We start from the raw sequence: 24,779 nt of genomic DNA on the forward strand, positions 1-24,779 counted from the left end.
TTTAATAGTTTACAGCTAGTTGTAAAGATATTTCTAACTTTAGTTTAATTAATTTATTCAAAAATGAATGAGGAAATGCCATCTCATTTGTTATCCAATAAAAGAATTTCCTTCCATTCTTAGGTATTTCTGGAATTAAATTTATATTTACTATTCCCAGAGTTGTGCTGTATAATTTTTAAAATGTAAAATTAAGTATTCCAGTTTCTGTTACTATATCTCTTTAAAAGCAAGTCTTTTAGAAAATTCTACTAACTACAAAAGGACAGTAGTACAGTTTGCCAAAACAATGCAGTTTACCATGTTTAAATGTATTGGGCACAATGAAAAAGTTAAGTTAGCACAAATAAAAAAAGTTAGAATCTGAATTCACTTTAGAAGGTAATAAAAATTAAACAAATATAATATGTTTTACAGACCTGAGGCAAATTAAACTGTGGAATAAGGTAAAAGTAGAGAAGGCATAATTTGTCCAAGTATAGGAAATGGTGCAGATAAAATTATTTTTATTTAATTATTTATACTATCTAATTTTGTTTAAAGACTAAAACAGTAATTGTATAATAATGCTTTTAAGATTTTTTTCAAAGTGCTAGAAAAAAACTCCACTAAAATGCAATCCCTTATTAAAAACAAAGAAAAAGTGCAAGTAATAAAAAGTTAATGAATTTACTAAGGCAAAAAGAATAGCAGAAATAAACAAAGAAAAGTTTATAAATGAACACATTCAAACAAAAGGGTATGTGTGCATATGTATTATAATAACACATTAAAAATGGATGGTAGGAATATTAAGCCATCCAAAATTAAATAAATATTATTTTAAGCTTGTTAAAGGAAAGATAAATAAACCAGAGATGCTCTTACTATTGAAGGGCATCTAAAATTAGTGAATAAAGTGACAAGTATCAAAAAAAAGAGCTGAGTTAGAAAGAGAAAAAGGATGTGTTTTAATTGCAGCATTTGTAACCTTGAAAGAGGGTAGCTACCTTTTTCATAAATTATGGAGGTCATTTTGACCATTCAGTCTAAACTCCTGTTCAGGACAGAAAGCTAAATAAAACAACCTCAGAACTGTTGGCTTACCAGGTTCTGTTTGAGCACTTGTAAAGAACAAGGGCCACCACTTCTCTGGGAAGTTGGTCCCACTGCCAAACAATCATTAATCTTAGGAAGTATTTCCAATATTCAATCAGAATATGCCTTCCTATCTTCCTTCTTCTTTTTTAAACATGGTTTAATAACTTTCATTCTTTCAAACCTATTCCAGTTTCCCTGAATCCTTCTTTAAGTGTGGTACTCAGAACATAATAAAGCATCACCTAATCAAAGCACAATAAAGTGGAGCTAGTATTTGTGCGGTAACCCGTTCTCACAATCTCAGAGGCAAGAAGCCAGAAACTAGAACATCTACTACCAGAAGAAGAAACTGGTAGAAATTGTCTGTCTTATTCAACAGAGAGTTACCGGAGAAGGAGATTTCACAAAGCAATTACTGGAATTCTTCCATAATCCACTTTCTAACATTTTAAAAATATTTCTAACATTCATATAATCTCTTAAATAGATAATTAAATGCCCCATAGTTTCAACACATTAAACTACAAGGTCATGAAGAAAAGTCTTACTACAATAGTATTTTGTGCCCTTGAATGCTGTTTGTTCTTCCTCCAATCTAGTGTATTTCCAAATACATCTCTCAAGCAAATGAAATAATGAAAATTTCAGAGCATAAAGATTGCCATAATGGCCTATTGCTGGCCTTACCTTAGAAGCTTACACTTTGAGGCTGCATTGACCAGATTTCCACTAAATAATGTATCTGAAGAATGCCTCTTTGGGGGAAGGCAGCCATAGAAACTACTGCTTTCAGACATTTTTTTAAATATTTCCAACATTCATATATTTTCTTAGATAGATAATTAAAGGCCCCATAGATCCAACACATTAAACTACAAGGTCATGAAGAAAAGTACTCTTGATTTGTTTTTTGAAGTTGTAGATGTTTCTGTTTATTTTGTAGAAGTGTTAAAACTTCTTTGTTGATTTAAGCAGCTGTGAAACAATATGGATTTTTTGGCAGTAGATAGTTAAAGATTTTAAAATTTATAACAGTGTAGAATCTGAAAATCTCTCTGTTATTAGGTGCAGGATGTTTCAAATCAAACCAAGAAAGGACAACCCAAGACAGATTTATATTGCTTACACATATTTGATCAATTGAATTGTGACTGCTAAATTAAATTAAATTAAACAATACCCTCCAACTTTAAGCTCTTTCACATAACTGTATGAATATTCAGCATTTTACAGATTAGTCCAATTATCCCTGGAATTTCAATCAATATGTTTTTGCCTACTTCATTGATTAACAATAGCTTTGCATTAGAATTCATATTTGCATGAGTGTGTCTGTTATGCAATGAATTGGATAGCATTACTTAATAATATGATAGCTACAACCCTAAAGATTGTAAAAACTGTTTACTTGATAACAATTCCCATTGAGTTCAGTTGGGTTTTTCTGAATAAATTATCCAGACCCTTGTCTGATAAGTAATCTTTTTCGTCCCTCATGTGAATAAGCTCTGTCTGTTTAAGTAAACTGTAGAAAAAGCAATGTTGGCCTGGCAGGGAAGAGAGAATGCTGTAATTTTACACAACTTGTACAATCAAATCTTGGATGGGGAAGAAAAAGGAGAATGTGAAGTTAATGCATATTTATCAAAATATTAAATTAATCCCATATGTTTGAAAAGGAAAACCTTATGTTTTGACTCTTTGTTAGCTTCTTGAGTCAAGCTTCTGTTTATGACTTGATATTTTTGTGTGACATTCCAGTTTGTAAGATAAAGGATTTTCATGTCTTAGACTTGATGGTTCTTTTTGGCAGAAGGGAAAGCATTCATGTGCTATGTTATCTCTTGAGACACCAAAAACAGTGTGCCAGAAACAAACTAGCTATTGATGTTCAAGAGAGGCAAGGGTTTAAAGAATGCAAGGGATCATCTGGTGAGCAGATTTCAGCATCATTTGCATAATGCTGGCACTTTGTCTTTCATTTAATCCTCTTTTGTAAGGTGCTGGAAGATGCAAAAGCTGGAAAGTCCTTGGACTGTAGTGACATTTGACTAATTGTCTGCTGTCTTTCTGGGGCTTCAGGCAGACTTTGCAGAGAGCATCTGTCATTGATCCCACCTCTCTTTGAACTCACGGCTGGGCAGCAAGACTGTCAATATGTTGTTAAGTAACTGAATTGAGTGTCAGAGGCACCATCCAAATTCAGTATCAGTGGGAAGAAAAATTGCGAGCACAGAAGGTGACTGAACACTATGACAATCTTTCCCTGATGCCAAGAGAGAGAAGTGCATGTGGCAACATGGTGACTTCTCTCTTTCTCAGCTGTTTAAGAACCTGATGTGTTCCTGGATTTTTCCCAGGTCTTTTAGAGAGGCACTGAGCAGAGAGAATTGCAAAGTAACCACATGCCCTTTAGTAACGAAGCCAAGGGAAGATGAGAGCCAGGTTTTAGAAGGATTAGAGAGCATGATGGGAAAAGAACTGGCAAAATGCTATTCCTTTATGTCACTGAACCATTACATCAGAGTTATTACAGGTGCATCATGCTACTGAACCAAAGTAATCAAATTTTCCATAATGTCACTGTATGTTGGGTATAATATTTTACAGACTTTCAAATGCATTGTTGTAATTTCAAATAAAAAAGGAAAAGAAATAATGCTAATTATTTCAGATTTAAACAATTATAGAAAGTGTAATAAAAAGGGGAAAGAGAGTCCCTAAAATATGGGTAGTTAACCAACAAAACTTGAATAACCAACAGATCTAAAATATCATATGCCTTATATATTCTAATTCACCATTAACAAGTTAGAAAACTATTAGACATTTCATTAGACACACCAAATTTCTAGTGAAGACATGTCTCTCTGAAGCTGTAAAAAATATTTGATTAGGAAAACTAAAACCAGTAGGAGAAAAGGAAGAAGTTATAAATAATAAACAATTTATTTATTTATTTGTTTGTTTGTTTGTTTGTTTGTTTGTTTGTTTGTTTGTTCGATTGTATATATACTTTTCTATATACCTGCTTAGTAGGGCTTTTGGCCCCCCCAAGCGGTGTTCTTTTTATACAAAGTCAGCTTATTGCCCCCAAATCCGGGTCCTCATTTTACCTACCTCGGAAGGATGGAAGGCTGAGTCAACCTTGAGCCTGGTGAGATTTGAACTTGCAGTAATTGCAGGCAGCTGGTGCTATTTAACAGCACTTTAGTCTGCTGTGCCACCAAAGCTCTATGCACTGAAAAATATTAAGCTGATCAAATTATAAACTTTAGAATCCATATTTGGGGTGTGGCACAATTTCATGTATAGAACTGTAGTCCAGAAATGGTATGAAAATAAAACTGAATTGAATATCAAATTTAATTTCTAGATATAATGTTATTCTAGACATCTAGGCATATTCCCACAGTTCAATTATAATCCTTTTTCCATAGAGATGATCAGAGATCTTTTCCAGTAAAAAAACATTTACAATCTTGACAGTTGTTGTCATATATAATGTCAGTTCTGGGTATTTTGAAGAAATGTGTGGTTTAGTGAAATTTAACAAAAAATATTGCAGGTTGAAATGGAAATACAACTCTTGAAATTTGTTCCACTCTGTGATAAATTAGTTTCCAATATTGTTGAGCTCTGCAACAGCTTTCCACCACATATGGAAAAAAGATTCAATCTATTCACTGCATTTCCCACAATTTGCAAGAAAGGAGTTACTCATATTAGCAATCATGACTGGAATAATGTAGCTGTGATGTAACATCTTATATTACTTTTCTTTAGGAAATTTAATATTCTTTTTGTACTGACATTCCCACTTTTCCATATATGTAACTATATTCAATTTTTTCATCCATTTATTATATAATTTTTGATTGTTCAGTTTCTGAGTCACAGATTCTAAATTGTGCACAGCAAATGTTCAATGTTCAGTTATATGATTTGCAAATTCAGAGAAATTTTTCAATATTTTCCCCATGGTCTTTAATTCTTTTGTTGATGCACTGCTTAATTGAGAGTACTGAAACCAAATGAGTGTGTAAGAGAATTATTTAGTAATGTTTTAATTTTGTCCTGTTAATAACAAAATCTTACAATCTAAATAGATTATTTTGTTTCCACTTTTCTTATTGCTTTCTTCATCATAAAAGTGGACATTTAGTAATGAAGTGAGAGGAGAAAAGTCTTGGTTTATTTTCTCTCTTTTTTCTTATTGGTTCAATATATCTATGCAAACCCATGGAAGGTGTGTCCTCTCCATTGAGATGATGGTCCCATAAGGAGGTATAATCCATTCTGAAAGCCATGATAAGCAATTTCCATGATAGGCATAATTTTGTATTTTAGTCCATAGATCTGATTGCTCTCTACATGGGGTTCCCCTTGAGGAGCACCCGGAGGCTCCAACTGGTGCAGAGTGCGGTCGCGTGGGTGGTTATGGGAGCAACATGGCACTCCCGTGTGACACCTCTCCTGCGCGAGCTGCACTGGTTCCCGGTGGTCTTCCGGGTGCGCTTCAAGGTTTTGGTCACCACCTTTAGAGCGCTCCATGGCTTAGGACCTGGTTATTTATGGGACCGCCTACTACCACAAGCAGCCTCCCACTGGCTGGTACGCTCTCATAGAGAGGGGCTCCTTTGGGTGCCATCAGCTAAACAATGTTGACTGGCAGCCCCCAGGGGGAGGGCCTTCTCTGTGGGGGCACCCACTATCTGGAACGAGCTCCCCCCAGAGATACGGAGGATCCCGGATCTGTGCACTTTCCGCTGTGCTCTTAAGACTCTCCTATTCCAGCAAGCCGGACTGGCCTAATTTTCTCCCCTGTTTTAAAATTCTTTTAAATCGAAATTTTAATCTGTTTTAAATTATTGGGATTTTTTAATTGTCTGGGGCTAAATTATTTAATCTGGTTTTAATTATGTCTTTTAACTTTTGTATCTATGTATTTTATTTTGTGCCTGTTCACCGCCCTGAGTCCTTCGGGAGTAGGGCGGTATATAAATCTAATAAAACATAAAACAAACAAAAACATTGTGCATTTTATTGCAATGTATTTAAATCAACAAAAAGATGCATGCAAATAAATATATTTTTTGAGACAGGTTAAGTTGTGTTAAAGAACAACATTTCTCAATTTTGGGATGTTACTACTTTCTAAAAACAGAAAATAAATTTGTTTCACCTGGAATTTAAAAACACTAGCTGGGCAAGGAATAAACAGCACTGTTAATAATAAAATCACCCCAGAATATTTAATATCCCAGGAGATGTTATTAAAATCCTCCCAGGGGGGTCTCCAACATAGACAAGGGGGGGGGGAGGATAAAACTCAGAATGAATGTTTACAGTGTTCCTATTTTGTCTAGACCAATTTTTTTTTACTGTAATTCCTTTCCCATAAGCCTGTGCCTTATGACCCAATTTGAAAACCCTACTAGACATGAGTAACATAGGGCTTCTTAGAACCCCTCTGATGTGGACAAAAGCCCTTTATGTATTGTCATGTGGTTTTATACACTGAAGTGGGGAAATCTTTAACGAGAGAGTAATGTTATATCATGTGAATTTTTATAAAAAAATATAGCTCAGTTCTATACTACTGAAGCTATATCACATCTTGTAAATATGATTCTGAACAGCAGTATTGACAATACCATATAGTTGGCATAGGAAGTATTACATGCTAATAGTCACATTTAAATTCTTTCTAGTTCACCTTGCTGTTTTAGTGTGATATGCTGAACACAGAAGAGGCAATGAAGTCAGCCATGACTGGCCTAAAGAGGGGAATATTTTTAAAAAGATATTCTTCTATGTATGTGTAGCATTAGGTACATTATTTCATCAATTAAAATGAATTTTCAAGAGTTTGAGTGTAAATAAATGTTATACTGGGTCAACACTGTTTATATTGATTATTTTATCTTTCCTCTAAGGATCTCAGGGCATCGGATAAAAATTGTGAATTTCATAGATAAGTGGGGATTTAAACAAAATCCTCATCCTATCACAGTACTATATAGGCTCTCATCTGTGACTTATTATTATAACACCCTGTAAAATTATTCATAAAGTATATTGAACCAAAAAGATATTGGCTCAAAAGATAGGAAAGGGTGTCTAAGATTGTGAATCAAACAGACAGAGGTTCACAATCTTAGGCAGCTTTCTCTAGTGTGGTGTCCCCAGATATACTAAATTTCACTGGATGGGAATTCTTAAGTGTTGATTTCCCTTAATTGGGCAGTATAAGATTTGGTCGACGCAGATCTGAGATCTTAGAAGGAGGAAGAAAAAGAAAAGCTCAGATCAGCAAATTTACAAAAAAAGTAATTTATTAAGATTTCCACAAAGTCAAGTAAAACAGACCAAAGTCACTGTCAGCTTTTAGCTGTTTACGAATATAAGAACTATATTAAATTAGACTTACCTGTACTCTGTTTTCAACTGCAGTTGGCCAAATGTTTCTGTGCCATATAGTAGATGTTCAAGGTAATGGTATTCCTCCTGTATACATATTCACCACGGTTTGTCCCAAAATACTTGTCCTTGTGTGTGTAATTTTCATTAAGTCAGGAATTGAATCAGTTCTAAAGTCTTTGATTTTAATACAGGGTTTTGGAAAGAGGGATCGGCATGAATTTGTGTGAAAAAAAACATTCCTGCTTGAAAAACAATACTCCTTTCTGTATGCATTTCTCATGATGTATAGTTTGAATGCAATTTTCTTTAATATTCGTATTTTTATATACAACGTCCCATGAAGTCATGTTTGAATAGAAATTGTATTGCAAAATACAGAAATTAAACCGTGATTCTTATGTTATTTATGTAATGATTTATGAATTTCAAATTAATTCAGAGAATGTAATATCTCCGTCTATGTACATTACTTTGAGCAAATATTCATAGGATTGATCTCATGTTAACAGGGCTACTGGCTAATGTTTTGAAGCATTTGTTGAAGTGATCAAATCCCAGCCTTGGCCTTTTTTTTCTAGAAACTATATTTTTTTTGGTTAGACCAGTATTCTTCCTCCTGAGCAAACACTTGCAAAGTTTTCTCATTTTGTCAGAATCGCAGGTGATTTTTGGTCACCAAGTGAATATAATGTTATAAATAATTCACTCCTGAAGCTGATCAATCACTCATAAACAACTCAGACTGTACTGCCAGAGTTTATTATCTTGGCAGAAGTCATAGTATAAGTTATGACTTTATATTGAGGTTGCCTATATGGCATTTAGATTTAAGTTTTCCAGTCTGAATTATTTACAGAGCTCACAGTCGTCCCTGCATCTAACCTACCAATTCAATCTCTCTTGTGTCCATCTCATTACATAAGCATTACCCTCTTGGTACATTTACAGGACTGAAATGTAATATTGGCTGAAAGTGCCTTTCTATGAACCAAACTCAGCTATTGTCGTCTGTGCATGGTCATTATGCATGCAAATAGATCCTGAGTTAAATATACTATGCTCCTGACAAATGCATTTAGACAGAACATTCATCTCCCTCCACATGTAGATGCACAATGCTAGAATATTACATTTTACCCACAACTCAGCAAATAGTTTGTATTTGATGGTAGCAATTCTTACATTGCCAAACAAATGAAATATCCTTGGCTATGCTGTTCTTTTGCTATCTGCTATATCACGTAGAACCAATGAAATAACCTTGTTAAAGAGAAACCACCCCAAGACCAAGGATATTTCATTTCAGCCTGCAACATGCTGAATTATTCTGATTTAGTTCATCTCTCTCAGCTCAATTTACACCTTTGTTGTTGCTGTGAAAGCAGGATAGACCCGCGTGTGCTCCCTACCCCTTGGACTTTCAAAGGAAGGATACATAATAATCAGATTTTCTCCCTTTTTATCTTTACCTGACTCATTCAACATTTACACCCAAGTACACACTGCATATACTATCCATAAAGTATATATGCCTCAGCTCCCTCTTGTGGCTAGTGTTTAAATGAAACAGTCGGTACTCCTCAGAGGGAAGAGGAAAAAGAAAAAATGCATAGAGAAAAATGGAGAGAATATGTGTGTTTGTGTGTGTATTTGCAGTTGATGTAAAGGTATAAAAAAGTAGTAAATTGTCCTCATTCATTTCCTTCTTCAATTTCACCTGCCTGATTGTACATTGCTGCCATTCTCAACTGTTCTGCTGCATGTTCCACTGACTTTCCAATGCCACACCTCTTTTTCTTTCCTTTGCTTATTATTATGGTTTGCCACACAGTCAGACAGATGTTCATACTGGATTCATACTGGCATTTTCATCCACCTATTTAGTCCTTTCCTGGGATACCTGGGATAGGCAGATATGGATGTTTGATGGTATCACCGATATTGTTCCATGATGTAAGTTGTTCTGAGTAAAGCTGCCTTTTGCAATTGACTGATGGTGAATTTGTCAATGCTGACGATGTTCAAGTGGCACTCCAGTTGTTTTGGGATTGCACCCAAGACCCCTATTACCTTTGCTTTCTTTTGCCACAGTTGTTCTATTTTTATTTGCAGGTCTTTGTATTTTGTTATTTTCTCCAGTTCTTTCTTTTCTCTTCTGCTGTCTCCAGGTATTGCCACATCCACTATCCAGACTTTTTTGTCTTTCTTATTGATAATTGTTAAGTCTGAGGTGTTATGTGGCAGATGTTTGTCAGTTTGAATTCTAAAGCTTCTTCATTTTCTATTACTTTCTCTATTTTATGGTTGCTTGCAGACAAATAGTTTTTCTTGCAGATTTTCCAATGCACCATTGTTGTTTTTTTGTCATGCCAGTGTTTGTAGTCAATCTGTATGATCTTCCTGCTGCATATACTGTATGTATATGTATGTATACACACACATACACACACACACACCCCTATTTTACACAGAGGATCTGTGGTGAAAACACAGCCTTACTTCACTAGAAAATAGAAGTGTCATTTCTCCACTGCTAATAATTATCAGGACTGTCAATAAGGAAGATAATTTATTTAACTGTGCCCCCATCTTAATGTCTGAAGGATCAGTGCAAATTAACACAAATGTCTCTATCCATCACTGATCAAGATCACATGCTGCAGAAATATTTCCATGAGAGAATCTTGGAGTATGGTATTTAACTCCCACACAAACTGAATTTTAGGGCAACCTGATACACAGTTTACCTCTCCAATTGTTCCTAGCAATTTAAACAATTACAGATTTTTAATCCAAGAAAAACGGATAATCCTGCCCTCTGATATTCAAAAATTCTGGTCTTTCCTGGAATTGTTTCTATTTCGTTTGACTAAAGCAAAGTGCCCTGGATACCCTCCAGTTGTGGATTTCAACTTTTGAAATTCTCATCAATGCCTTGCTGGCTGTAGACCTGATGAGATGGTGAACATACAGTTTGAAGGCACCCTGTCCACAAAAACATGAATTAGGTCCTGGGTTTTCATTCTTATTTTTCCTGCCAAGGAATCATTTGTAAAGTACTATGGAGGCATTTTTGCTGACAAACTAGAAGAAAATGGGAAGTAGAAATTGCTCAGTCCTATATGGATAAAGTTGGAAGTGGAGTCACCAACTCACTTTGGTTGTGACAAATAGGATAAAAGTTTAGAATGGTAGCAATAAATAAAAAAAACTAAATGTGTTCTTCTCTCATCCCATTAGTTGAAAAAGGAGTTGAAATAAATAAATAAACTCCACAGCTGACATAATCTTTTTCTTGCAGATTAAGACAGTTGGTTCTCCCAATCTGCTCTAAACACAATCCCAGAATCCTCTGTTCTGGGTTTATTGGTTTGATTTATTTATTGGTTTGATTTATATGTCGCCCTTCTCCGGAGACTCAGGGCGGCTTACAACTCAGGGCGTTAAGCAATAGCCTTCATATTTTTCGATATACCTGCTTAGTAGGGCTTTCAGCACCCCCTTAAGTGGTGTTCTTTTTTATACAAAGTCAGCTTATTGCCCCCACAATCCGGGTCCTCATTTTACCTATCTCGAAAGGATGGAAGGCTGAGTCAACCTTGAGCCGGTGAGATTTGATCTGCTGATCTGCTGAACTAGCAGTTAGCTGAAGTAGCTTCAGTACTGCACTCTAACCACTGCGCCACCTCGGGTTGTGTTTATGGGAGAACTTCAGTGGTGGGTTGCTCCCAGTTCTGTCTGGTTCTTGCAAACCAGTAGTAAAAGTGGCAGGAGGTTCTGCCCACCCACCCGGACATCATAATTGATGATCCAAACATGTGCAGAAGCTTCTGCGCATATGCAGAAATGCATGCATGTGTGTGCACTCCCATTGCGAACCGGTAGTAAAGGTAAGTACAACCTACCCCTGGAGAACGTCTGACAAAATGACACGAACAGCACTTTTTTTTTTTTTTTACTGAACTTCTGAGATCAGATGACCTTTTCAATTCATAGATTTCTTTCTCCACTGACAGAGATGCTGATCTCTGTCTAATGAACTACTATGAACCTTAAATAAAAATTCAGTTCAGGGGCAAACTAGACAACATGCACTAAGTCATGCAATGAAATCCCAGTTTGAAAACCAGCCCCTACACATTACAATTCTCAATGGAAATATTGTATCTGCTGATACAAATTTAAAAGAACTTATTGGGATTAGAGGACTGTTTTACTAATGGTATCTAGGTTTGCAGTAATCCAATGCTTAATCTTTGCCATGCCAGCCATTTTGCCCTCAAAATGGTTCCCCAACTGTTTCTGATTTCAATATGAAATGTGCCCCACTGGCTAACCATACACTGAATTATTCACTTCAATTTAATAATGAATATATTTGTGGTGTTAAAAAAGTCTGAAGGAAAAAAGTGGTATACTGTACAATTGAGACTATGTGGAAATACATTTGTACATTTTACTGTCTATGGAGATTCTCAGTCATTCAGGTCATGGTTGTTGTGGCTCCGTCCTCCGAGCCTATCTTATCGGACGAAGAAGGCTCCGAACATGAAGGAGAGGAGATGGCCAGGCCTCCCCCTCCAGGACCCTCCTCTCTGGCAATGCCTCAGGTGTCTCCCAAAGGAGAAGAGATTGGCCAGGAGCCAGGTGTTTCCGAGCCATCAGATAGTGATGAAGAAACATTGTGGTTGGACCCACGCCAGCGTCGGAGAGACAAGCATGCGCAGCAGAAAAGGAGGCGTGCTGAGGTCCAGCTGAGTCACTGGACCACACCCCACAGGCTATAAAAGGGAGTGTGGTGGCCATTCGGACTCTGTGACGGACAAAGCTAATCTCTGGTGAGTCACTTTGCACCTTTGGACACAACGCCTATTTGCTGTGGATTTAATTACAAACTGGACTATTCAAACTGTGTGTATTTTTGTCTGTGTTATCGGAGTAAAAGTTCTTGGCAGGCAGCCACGGAGATGCTGCCAAGTTCCTCATCACTGATGTTGAGTGTTTGAAGAGTTTATTTAACCCTCGGCTGGCTGGTTGGGTATGTGCATGGTACGGGGACAGAACAATGGTTGTCCCAATGGTGCTTTTTCAAGAGGCAATTGGACTTTCTGGTTTTTCTTTGAAAATGTTTCGCTTCTCACCCAAGAAGAAGCTTCTTGGATAAGAAGAGTAACATCTTCAAAGAAAAACCAAAAAAGTCCAATTGCCTCTTGAAAAAACACCTTTGGGACTTTTTACTGTGTGCTTTTAAAGCAGGGTAATCATTACTTTATGGTAAATTAAAGCCAGTATATCTGTTGGTATTAACAGATTAAAACAGAACATAATTTTCACATAATAAAACTGAGATATTCCCAATTTCTGCTAAGCAGATAAAGTAGAAAAGAAAAATACCGGTATTTAACATTTCAGGTAATCCAGGCTAAATTCCTATGCTCCTTTTGAAGATTTCCCTTGGACTGCAGGACTTTCCAAAATGCCATTGGTGGCTTGATGGGCCACTTACAGTCTAGAAACTTTTCATTTTCTACTATAACTGTGGTGGAATTTGTTAGTTGGAAACGGTTGGAAAATGTGAAAGTACTGTAGCTTGTTAATGCCTGTTTTTAAAATACCATATGTGAGGCGGCGATGTTTTTATCAAATACCATCTGGACACAAGTTGTTCTGTTTAGTAAATCATTCGCATCACGGTCTGAAACATATCACTCTGGTCATCAAAAAGGCAGAGAGGAATTGAGGATGAGCAGTTAAATGATGTGATCAGAAAGGCTGAGAAAACTTCATTGTCAGAGCTTTCCTATTGAAAGCTACACTCAAGACTAATTTAGGTCACAGAAGCAGCTCTCCTTATACCTTTAACACATGCTGACATGAGTGGATGTCTGCCTGGACTCACTAGACCTGCAGTTTCCAGGAACTTCAAAGGTCATATGAATCAGATTTAAAGGCTATTGCAGTCTCAATTTGTTAAGAGTTTCACAATAGAGTTAGGTCCAGTTGAAACAAAGTCCTTTACCCCTGAGCAGTTTTCATTAGCCTTTTTGCTTCCCATTTCATGTAAGAATGCTTCTAGAGCTCCTTATTACAGCTTAATCTGCTCAGGCATGGCTTCTTCTTCTTCAAATTCTTCTCTCATCTACAGTTAGGAATCCTGGGAAAATAAACAAGAGGCAATTTAAAATGCTTTTAAAAAACTGGGTATCTGGGCCATTGCAGTAACATGGTTCATATGATAATTTTTGGGGAGGGGGGGAATTCTGTGTGGTGATTAACACCTTGAACTCAGGAATGGTGATGTACTCATGAAAGTATCATATCTTATATGCTTGCCTCACATGTTTATCTAATTTGTGTAATTATGACACCACGTAAAATATAGGTAGTTTTCTACAAATGACAGTTGGGCCTAGGATCTTGTTCATTAACAGAAGCAGATGAATGCTTTGCTCAATGACTGAAATCCTGGCTCTCCCAGTTGCAATTGTTAAGACTTCCTACCTACCTACCTTTCTACCATCCCTCCTCCCTCCTTCCTTCCTTCCTTCCTTCCTTCCTTCCTTCCTTCCTTCCTTCCTTCCTTCCTTCCTTCCTTCTTTCCCTCTCTCCACCAGATGGGTAAGTGGCTGCTGCAGATAGGGAAGGAGCCTAGTCTAGTACTTCAGAAGCCTTATTCTCCAAATTGCATAAAGCTTGGCAAATTGCATGAGGCAGCTTTGGGAAAGAACACTTGGAGTGACCACAATCTTGGTTTGGCTGCAGAGTCTTCTCAGCAGCGGGACAAAACTGGATGAAGGTGAATGGCAACCTGCAGATCCTGGGAAACGCTGGGCAGCAGGGGAAATCACGCTATTGTCTAAGCCTCATGTGCTTTGGAACACAATAGCATTACAAGTGCTAGGGCTGAAATCAAGGCCTTAGAGTGGTAGCAGCTGTCTGAGACTAGGCCTCTATGGTTTAAATTAAGGGCAAGGGACACATAGGCAGGTGGGGGTCTTGTAGTATTCTTGTGGTTATAAGTATGGGTAGTCTGCCAAGCACCCAAATTTTCATCACATGACTTCAGGGCCACTGCAACCACTGTAACTTCAGTCATAGGCTTTAAGTACCTTCATTCAGTGTCATTATAATTTCAAGGATTATCTGTATCATTGGCATTCTATGAGATAATCCAGGTAAGAAAAGAGATTGTCTTCTTGCAATATTCATCACAGTAGTGTAAAATCTCAGGAAGCCTGAATCATGACTCTTTTTGAATATGTTTCTCCTTTATCCATTAAATATCCATTAAATACAAATTTGCTCCCCTCAAGACATACACAAATTACAATTAATTCTTAAAAGAAAACCATGCAGATAGTTAGGATTTTAACAAAGAATTAGCATTCAGGCTTGCATTCTTTGTTGTATAACCTTCCAATTTCTTTTCCATTTGTATTATATTTTTCAGATTGTAAACAAAAACAGGACTATTTACTGACTGCCAGTTAATTCAAAATACTAATACTAATTTATAAAGTTCTTAAAGGCTGAGAACACAAAATCTGGAAAAGCATTTATTTTGGCATGTTCCTTGCCTAACCAGAAGTACATATTCAGAAGAGCCAAATTACATTTTCCAAGAAGGAGGCTTTTTATCAATTACTGGCTTCCCCTTCACTGTACCTAACTTTATAAGTTAGTATTAGCATTATGAATTTAAATAGGTAGTCTGTAAATAGTTCACCTAGAGGTTTACAATGTAAAAGATATAGTATAAATTATCTAAGACCTAATTTACAGTCCTTTTGTAGTAAGCAGAAACACCCAGTTCACCTTGGCTGATCTAAATAGCTTAAGGCAGCAAACATACATATTGTAACAGCCCTCTCTCCTATTTATCTAACAATACCAATCCTGTGAGGCAGACTAAAAGAATGTGACTGGTCCGAGGTTGCCAAGCCAGCATTCTTGTCTAAGGTGGGACTAGAATTCACAGTCTCCTGGTTTCTAGGCCAGCACTTCATAGGGAAGTCAACAAAGACACGTTCTAGAAAGAGATGATGGTCAGCCTATAGTCATCAGAAGAAGTCATTTACCTTTAAAAAATAGATCTTGGTTCCAATTTTTTGATGAACCAATAGAGGAATTGGTAAAGCGTTTTGCTCATTTATAATGGAACAGCAATATTTAATATTTAACCCATGCAACTCTGATTTCAAAACCCTACCCAATTCTATCACTGTGTGCCCAGAAGATGGAGAAACATTATATTTTGTGTCTGGATCAATAACAAGGCTTTAATAAGGAAAAGGGAAGAAGGAGGAATATTGAATTCAGGATTGAATCCATGCTCTGATCAAAGTAATCCTTTCAAACTGTTGTCTTAATCATAACTTTTTCATTTGTTGTAAGGTGGAGGGAAAGGCATTAGACAGATACAGACTTCAGAGGATAATTAGAACTGCAGAAAAAACAATTACTACCAACCTGCCTTCCATTGAGGACCTGTATACTGCACGAGACAAAAAGAGGGCTGTAAAAATATTTACAGACCCTTCTCATCCTGGACATAAACTGTTTCAACTCCTACCCTCAAAACAACACTACAGAGCACTGCACACCAGAACAACTAGACACAAGAACAGCTTTTTCCCGAATGCCATCACTCTGCTAAACAAATAATTCCCTCAACACTGTCAAACTAATTACTAAGTCTGCATTACTATTAATCTTCTCATCGTTCCTATCAGCCATCTCCTCCCACTTATGACTGTATGACTGTAATCTTGTTGCTGGTACCCTTAAGATTCATATTGACTGTTTGCTAGTAGGATTTGATTGCTTATTTGTTCCCTATGACTATCATTAAGTGTTGTACCTTATGATTCTTGATGAATGTATCTTTTCTTTTATGTACACCAAGGGCGTATGCACCAAGACAAATTCCTTGTGTGGAATCACACTTGGCCAATAAAGAATTCTATTCTATTCTATTCTATTAGAGATCTGCAGGTTAGGGCTGAACAGATTTAAAATTACTTGAACCTTACACCAGCATATACAGAACTCATCTCTTGTATTCATTAAAGCAGTCCCACTTTTTAGACCTCTGCATAATCCTGGGGGAGGGGGGAGGGGGAAGACACAGCTACTTTCAGAGTCTCTACTTTAAAAAACACACCCCTTTTTTCATGATCACACACACATATCTCCAGAGTGGGAATGGCTGCTTTCATGAAAAATAGAGAGGAATTATTGTTCAACACAAACTGTTTAGAAGGTAAAGGCATAAATGTGAAATCTGTTAATGGAAGAATATTTAAAACTATACATTTTGGAACAAGTGCAGCTCTATGAAATGGTGGCCACATATGCCTCTAAAAAGCAGTTTGGATTTTATTGAGGATGAAAGGATATTGATGGGAAACAACATTGAGGAAAATAGAATTCGGTGAGGAAATAGCCTTTAAAACAATAAATAGTGTGGATAGAATTGCAGTAAAAAAAACATGAACAGCATTCACAAAGCACTCAGTGGGGGAAGTAACTGTCAATGGGAAATGGCAATTAAGGGGAAAGTAGCAATAATTGGGGAATTAGTATTCATTGGGGAAATAACATTAAAGCAAAATTCAGGGAATAGCAATAAACAATCCCTGGGGACTAGAGATGGGACAATTTGTACAGCACAATTTTTAGGGAGGGGAATAAGCCCTATGTGTTCTCTATGGAAGTCCTTTTCCCATGACCCCTATCTCAGAATTTGCTGGACATGAGGAAAGGGGATGGAGACTGACATTGGAGGTGACGGAGAAAGTAAGGAAAATCACCTCAACAGAGACCAAAGTAATGGGGGAAAAAACACAAGTTAAGCCAAGTGGAAAGTATGTGTAAGTGATTCATACACATCCTTAATTCACATAAGTGTAAGAAGGGGAGGAAACATGGCACAATCAGACTTTCAAGATTTGTCCAATTGGCTCAGATTGCAACATAGTATTCTTAGAAACCCATCTTGCAATCCTACATGTCAGCTTGCTATCCGGCAGTTCCAAGAATCAGACACAATTGAATAGAAGGAAAAAAATCCAATAAAGTTGACTTCTAGCCCTACCTAAACTTTTCCTTGTTTTACTAATGGCACTAGATACCAGAATTACATTCCCAACCGTACTTATCATACTGCCAAATAATTTGTGATATCCACAAACTTTCATCTTTTAGACAAAAGCCATGTGGTTGGCACATCCTCACCCAGCTGTATCTGTGTCTGTAACAATTGAATCAGAAACCTTTTCACCTTGAGGCAGGGGTGAAATCCAAAATTTTTTCCTACCAGTTCTGTGGGTGTGGCTTGATGGGCATGACAGGGGAAAGATATTGCAAAATATCCATTCTGACCCCACTCCAGGGGAAGGATATTGCAAAATCTCCATTCCCACCCCACTTTGGGGACAGCCAGAGGTGGTATTTCCCGGTTCTCCAAACTACTCAAAATTTCCGCTACCGGTTTGCCAGAACCTATTAGAAACTGCTAGATTTCACCCCTGCCTTGAGGCATATCTTTAATGTAGAAAATTCTCAAAGTCACTTCTAAGAGATCCTTTGCTCCTTCCTTGAAGTGATGCCCTGAGAGTATCATTGTCTGTGACTGCAAAGATATCAGATATAGTTGAGTGCTACTAACTCATCTCCAAATATCTTTTTCATAAGCATCTATGTCTGCCAACTTCTCTAGGTTAGCTGTCTTGGACTTAATGGAACAAATTTACTTTCTAAGAGCCAGGAGTATCTATGACTTCTGCCAAGAAATAGTGTGATGTTTGATACATTGTACTTGATATCTGTGCTGGCTACCTAACTATATATCTATAGTTATTTAGTAATGTTTATTTATTTATGTATTTATTTATTTATAAAGACCAATTTCATAAGGTATCAGAAGGCCAAATGTCCTGGCCTTATGTCCAACTACCAGACTTGCTTAGACACTGTACTTGGGAGTCTACTTCTCTGCAACTTACAGTACTGGCCAAAATTGTGGAAACCTTTTGGGAAAAGTGTATTTTCTAAAACTAGCTAATAACACCACTTTTTTTGGAGTAGTAACATAAAATTATATATCAATGGAAAGATAATTTAATCAAGAATGTAATGCAATAACTTTTATGAAGGATTTGCTATTAGAATAGCAGTTACAGTATAAAGAAGAAAAGTGAAACGCATAGAAAAAACGAGATATAGAAAAATTATCATGTCAGTTAAGACTTAGTTTGGTAACCTTTAGCATGAATTACAGTCTTACAACGTCTTCCCATGGAGTGAACCAAGTCTTTTAGTTCTGCAGCTGTTATAATATGAAACCACGATTGAATGATTGCTTCTATTAACTGGGTTTTATTGCTGGGTTGCTTCTGACTAACAAGTTTCTTTAGTTGGCTCCATAGATTTTCAATTGGGTTAAGATCTGGGCTATTCCCAGGCCATTCCAGCAGTGGAATATAATTATCTTGAAATTCCAAAAAGAAGTGGTGTTATTAGCCATCAAACCTCAAAAATATACTTTTCTCAAAAGGGGAATTTTGGCCACTACTGTAGCTACTGTTAATATTTTTCTTGTGATCCCTGTCACCTAAATCTTACATTTCCTGCTCATGGATTATTTGTTTTTGTATGAATTCTGAATAGTAATTAGGAGTAGCCTTAGATAGTTAATAAGACGTGGGTAAGAAAATAATCTTACTAATAATGTGTGTTGAGTCCCCATTCTTTGTTGTTGTTGTTGTTGTTTGCATTATTATTGGCAAAAGTATAGGCGCTGGTCTTTATTGTCCCTTTTTGGGGATTTTTTAAAATTTCCATTTCAGGTTTATAGCACACCAGTATCTCCCAGTAGCTTCCCATCCAAGAAGCTACCATAGCTGTTACTGCTTAGCTTCCCAAAAATAACAAACTTAGTCAGGTACTGCCATCTACTGAGGCAATTCTGCTAGATAGGAGCATAAAAAATATTTTGTGGGCCACTCTAGAACATCTTTTGTTTGAAGGGCAGGATATAATACTTAATTAGATCAATATTATTCATATACACAAGCTGCTCCAAGAGCCTGTTTTGCTGAAGAAGATGGTAAAATGCTTTAAATAAAGAAATAATGCAGCAGCATTTTATCTCCATGGCAACTATGGAAGTTAATAACAGCAGCTGCAGAAATTGTGCAGGTGATAAAAGCTTTTATTTTTCTTTTAACCATATGTGATCAGTTTTGTGTATGAATTTTGAACAATGGCATTTTCTGCTATTAAATTAGAGAAACATTGTAATGTTCAGGTTTATCTTTACAAGAGCAAATACCAGATACTGTACTTTTTTTTTTCTAAAAGGGAACACAAAAGCAGAATCGTGGAGAACAATTTATAAAAATCTGGGAAATGTTTATCCTAGTTTTGTTAACAAGTTACCTATTATCTGGAACTTTATAAAAAAAAGGGGGTTATAAATGTTAACATGTGTTATAGTAAATGCTTTCCCCTTGAGATTTATTTATATTTATTTATCTTTGTATCACACTTTCCTTCAACTGAGTTCAACCTATTCTGTACAGTAAATAATTACAGAGTACAATAATTATTTTAAGAATAGGGAAGGGTAGTGACATATATACAGCTTTATGTTTCTGGAAGAAAAGCAGTATATAAATGAATGAATGAACTAATTAATCTAACTCAGACCCTAAGACTACAAAAAGTAATTCTTTAGTAGGAATTTCCAAAGGAAGAGCCAGGGAATGTGTTTATGATCAGTCTTTGTGCTGGAATGCAATTAATGTTACAGAGTAAGCTCTTTTATGAAGCAATCAATCACAGATTCCATTCTTAGACTTCACGTGATGTTCTACTTGGTGTAAGCTAATATTGACAAGCATAGCAAACTTTGCGGAAAGGAAAACTCAAAGACTTACCCAAAAGGTGTGATTACAGGTATCCCTTTCCTCCTTTTATATAGACATTTTTAACTTAGTGCCACTTACATGTTGAACATGTTGAACATGATGTTACATGTTCACTCATCATTCTATCATAACCTATTTGGTTTCCCAGGATTTAGAACTGATTACAATTTCTAATCTGGACTCTCAGCTGCATTTGGCTTAAGTCTACAAGTATACAAACAATGTATCAAGGAATCATCACTGTTTATATCTTAACATTTCTGAATATACTTTACCTCAAGAAAAACAATCTAAAATAGAACCACCATCATGGATTTTGCCAAGTAAGAGCCAAGTCAGAACCTTCCAGGAAAGAACTCTGGAAGCAAGAATTTATTTGGCTACTTAACTTCAACAGAAAAATTGGTCATAAAGAAAATACATTTTAAAAGAGCTTGAGAAGGATGGAATAATCAGGGTTTTTCTTTTAAGGAGAAACATAAAGTTTAACAATATATGTGGTACCTTTGAAAAGGCTTATTGCACCGATTTTAAAGCTTTAAATAATCAAAACCACTTTGATCCAGAGTGCTCTGAGTTGCAGATGATCCCCTTGTCTCGAACTGGCCATGCACAAAGAAGAAACTAGCAAATACATTCCCTTGGGTATCAGGATAGAAAAGTAAATGTTAACCTAAAGGTCAAGGATACTGCAGAGTTGTCAGTTCTGATGGCAACGTTAGAGACCTACTGTTCCTCAAAGCACAAGGAGACAAGGGAGGGAAATAAATTCTTTACAAGAGATCAGCAGGAAGGTGAAAGATCAGATTAATAATGATATCTGATAGTGAAACGCATACATAGTAATCCCAGTAGGGATGTAAAAGAAATCCACCATGGTGTAATCTGTTAGTACTGTGTTTCAGCAGTTGTGGCTATAATGCACATGTTGCATAAGTGGCTGTCACATCGAGTCAAAAGTTACACATAGTACCATCTAAATCTGCAAAGATTCCATCTATTCATCCTGCATTTAAAGCTGCGTACATTTGTGTCTAAAGCAGTGCTTGCTCGGTATGGTGTTTGGATGGTAGGAGGCTGACTTTTCCCTGAGCTATGTGTATCCTCAGTCCGATCCAGTACCCAAAGCCAGTTGGGATTGTTTTCCAAAACAAATAAAACCTAGAAGTATTCATGTTATAAAGAATGAAAATGAGGCACAAAATGCTGGTGGTATTTAAATGCAGTTCACCAGCGATTACACAAAAGAATACACACTGCACTATGTCCCATTACAATGGGAAATGCTGCAGAGAGTATGTTTAGGGGAAAGGGTGGCAAAACATCCAGATGGCTGCTATGCAACTTGCCATAAAGCCGCTTACCCAGTTTGACACCTGTCTTTTTGCACACGAAAGAAGAACACAGCTCTGTTCCTTTCCTAAATCAAGGAAGGCAGAAGACAGTGTCAACACTTTATAGTGATATTTTAGATCTGCACAGCCACTGGAAGGCTATAAATTTCCCTTCATATTCCATATATTCTAGTCAAGCTGGGGAACTTACTTTGCATGTTCAGCACGCGGCAGTCATTGTATGGGGGAAACAAAGAGGAAGAGGAAGAGAATACCCATCCGTGAAAAGAACTGGTCCGATCAATAGCACTGTGTCCTCTTAATGAGCTTTGTTGCCTTTTTCCCCCTCCATCTCCAACAAATGGTTCGATGAAGCTCCTTACTGTTGCTCATTAATCCCTGCTTAAAGTCACAGAGATCTTGAAATCACTGAGAGCAACTCCTGTCAGGCAGGAACAAGGGAAAATAACAATAAATATGTCCAGGTCCAACTCTCAAACTTAAGGTGTATTTTGGTAGTGGGTGGAGTGATGGAAGTAATAAGCAGTACAGAAAGGCAGAACATTTTTCCATCTTTTTTATTGTAATTGCTGCTATATTATATCTAACACATTCTCCTCCTGCAACACATCTCTTCTAGCAGCTCAGTTATCGACTGTCTCTAAAACCTTCTATTGTAGAGATGTGCTATTTTCAACATGACATTTCTGGTCTATTTGTTGAATGCATCACCTGCTAGTTTTAGTGTGGCTGGATGATCCATTAAGAAGAGCAGGTCCAGAATGAGATGGGTGCTGCTGCTGCTGTTGTTTTATTTTTTTAATGCTTTCTGCTGTTCTTTTATCTTCTCTAGTGATTCTGAGGGTATTTTTTCTCTCTCTCTTTCCCCCTCCCTTTTCCCCCCATCTCTCTTTCTTTGTGCTACAGAACTGGTGCTGAATTCTGATGAGCCATCGTTCTACTGCAGCCTTATACAAACAATAACTTCTCATCTCAGCCTACTACACTTCTTTCAATTAGCTAATATCACGGGAACATTAAAAAAAATGATAGTGAACATCAATAGTTGAAGCAGAGCATGATGAGGATAAAGTAAAGCTAGCCAAATTTGACTAGGATGGTGGAATACGAAAAACCCTGCACAAAGCATTGCTATAGATGGCGTCTTAAAAGCCTGAGTGCCTTGGTGTCAGAGAAGGGTTCTCTTCTCTGTAGTCCATTTTGCAGTTGTCACAAACTTATCAGGCATGGAATGAGTTGCCTCCTTTAAACCTGGGGTTGTTGGACTGCAGCCTTGCTCAATCTACTCTGTTCATTTTATTAGAAACTACACCAACCAGCCAGAGGTAAGTTAAAAAAAATGTGGCTGGGGAAAAGGATGTAATAAAGCTTAAGGCCACCTAAACTGCAAAACAGGAAAAAAACAAAATTAATCCATCATCCATCATCTCTTACTCCCTATGCCTGGAAGAAAATAAATCTTTGCTTCTGTAGTACTGGCCTCTTCCTTCTTCTAAAAATCATTTATTCTATCACTATTTACTCTATTTACTCTACACAGCAACAACTTTTCTTACAAATAATCAACCTATCCCTTTTCCTACTCTTCTTTATTTTTGTGACTGTAATCCCGTAGAACTGCTTAATTTTATAATCTATGAAAGAGTAATGTTTCGTGGGCAGTAATTTCATATCCATTAACTTGGGAGCAGAGCCCACTGAATTCAATGAGACATTTTTTGGAGGGGAATCTGATTTGTACAACTAATATATAGACATTCTATTAATGGATAGTCGCATCTCCTGTCAAAAAAATCAGGTTCAAAATTTCAGATTTATCTAGCCCCAGCTAGACTAGCAAAAATATTTCCCAGTGCCTCAGCAATATGTTGGAAGTGTGGAAAGGAGGTTGGCACCTTCTTTCATATGTGGTGGTCCTGCAAAAAAGTTTTGGACAAAAATACGAATCTGGCTACGAGAAATAGTGGAAGAAGATATAAAACTTTCCCCCGAAATCTTTTTATTAGGAATGATGGGAGATGGACTCTCTAAGGACAAGATACAATTAATTATACATGTTATAACAGTGGCCAGATTAACCTTTGCAAAATATTGGAAGGACAAACAAACCCCTCCAGAGATGACAATAATAAATAAAATCCTAGAATGCGCAGAAATGGCAAAATTAACAAGTGTTCTTAAAGACGATGAGAACTCAAAATTTAAGGCAGTATGGGAAAGGTGGTACAAATGGTGGAATAATAGAACGAGACTATAAGGATATGTCTATTTCTAATAATGGTAGATGTGAAGATACTTGATATGTACATAATGTAAATATGTAACCGCACAACACCTCAGATGTTAATGGAGATTTGATGTTTTCTTTTTAAAAAAAATTTTTTTTAAATCAATAAAGTATTTAAAAAAAATTTCAGATTTATTTATTTCTCAAATTTATATAGCTGCTAATCTCACAAGAAGAATAAGAATAAGAATAATTTTATTTCTATACCGCCCTTCTCCCGAAGGACTTAGGGCAGTGTTCAGCCTATTAAAACACAAGACAACATCAGTTAAAATAGTTTAAAATTATTAAATGAATTCGGCTCAAATTTAAAACCCCAGAAATTTAAAACCCAATTTAAAATTGTTATGTCAATAGACCAGCCTGGCGGAACAACAGGGTCTTGAGTGCACAACGAAACACCCGGAGGTCGGAGATCTTACGTATTTCCGGGGGCAGTTCGTTCCACAGGGCTGGAGCTCCCACAGAGAAGGCCCTCCCCCTGGGTGTCACCAGCCAACATAACTTGGCCGATGGCACCCTAAGGAGACCCTCTCTGTGGGAGCGAACTGGCCAGTGGGAGGCTATTGGTGGCAGAAGTCAGTCTCGAAGGTACCCGAGTCCTGTGCCATGGAGCGCTTTAAAGGTGGTGACCAACACCTTGAATCGCACCTGGAAGACCACTGGGAGCCAGTGCAGCTCGCGCAGGAGGGGTGTCAC

This window comes from Pantherophis guttatus, chromosome 1, assembly GCF_059756535.1.
Source record: "Pantherophis guttatus breed Tessera chromosome 1, ASM5975653v1, whole genome shotgun sequence".
Classification (NCBI taxonomy): domain Eukaryota; kingdom Metazoa; phylum Chordata; class Lepidosauria; order Squamata; family Colubridae; genus Pantherophis; species Pantherophis guttatus.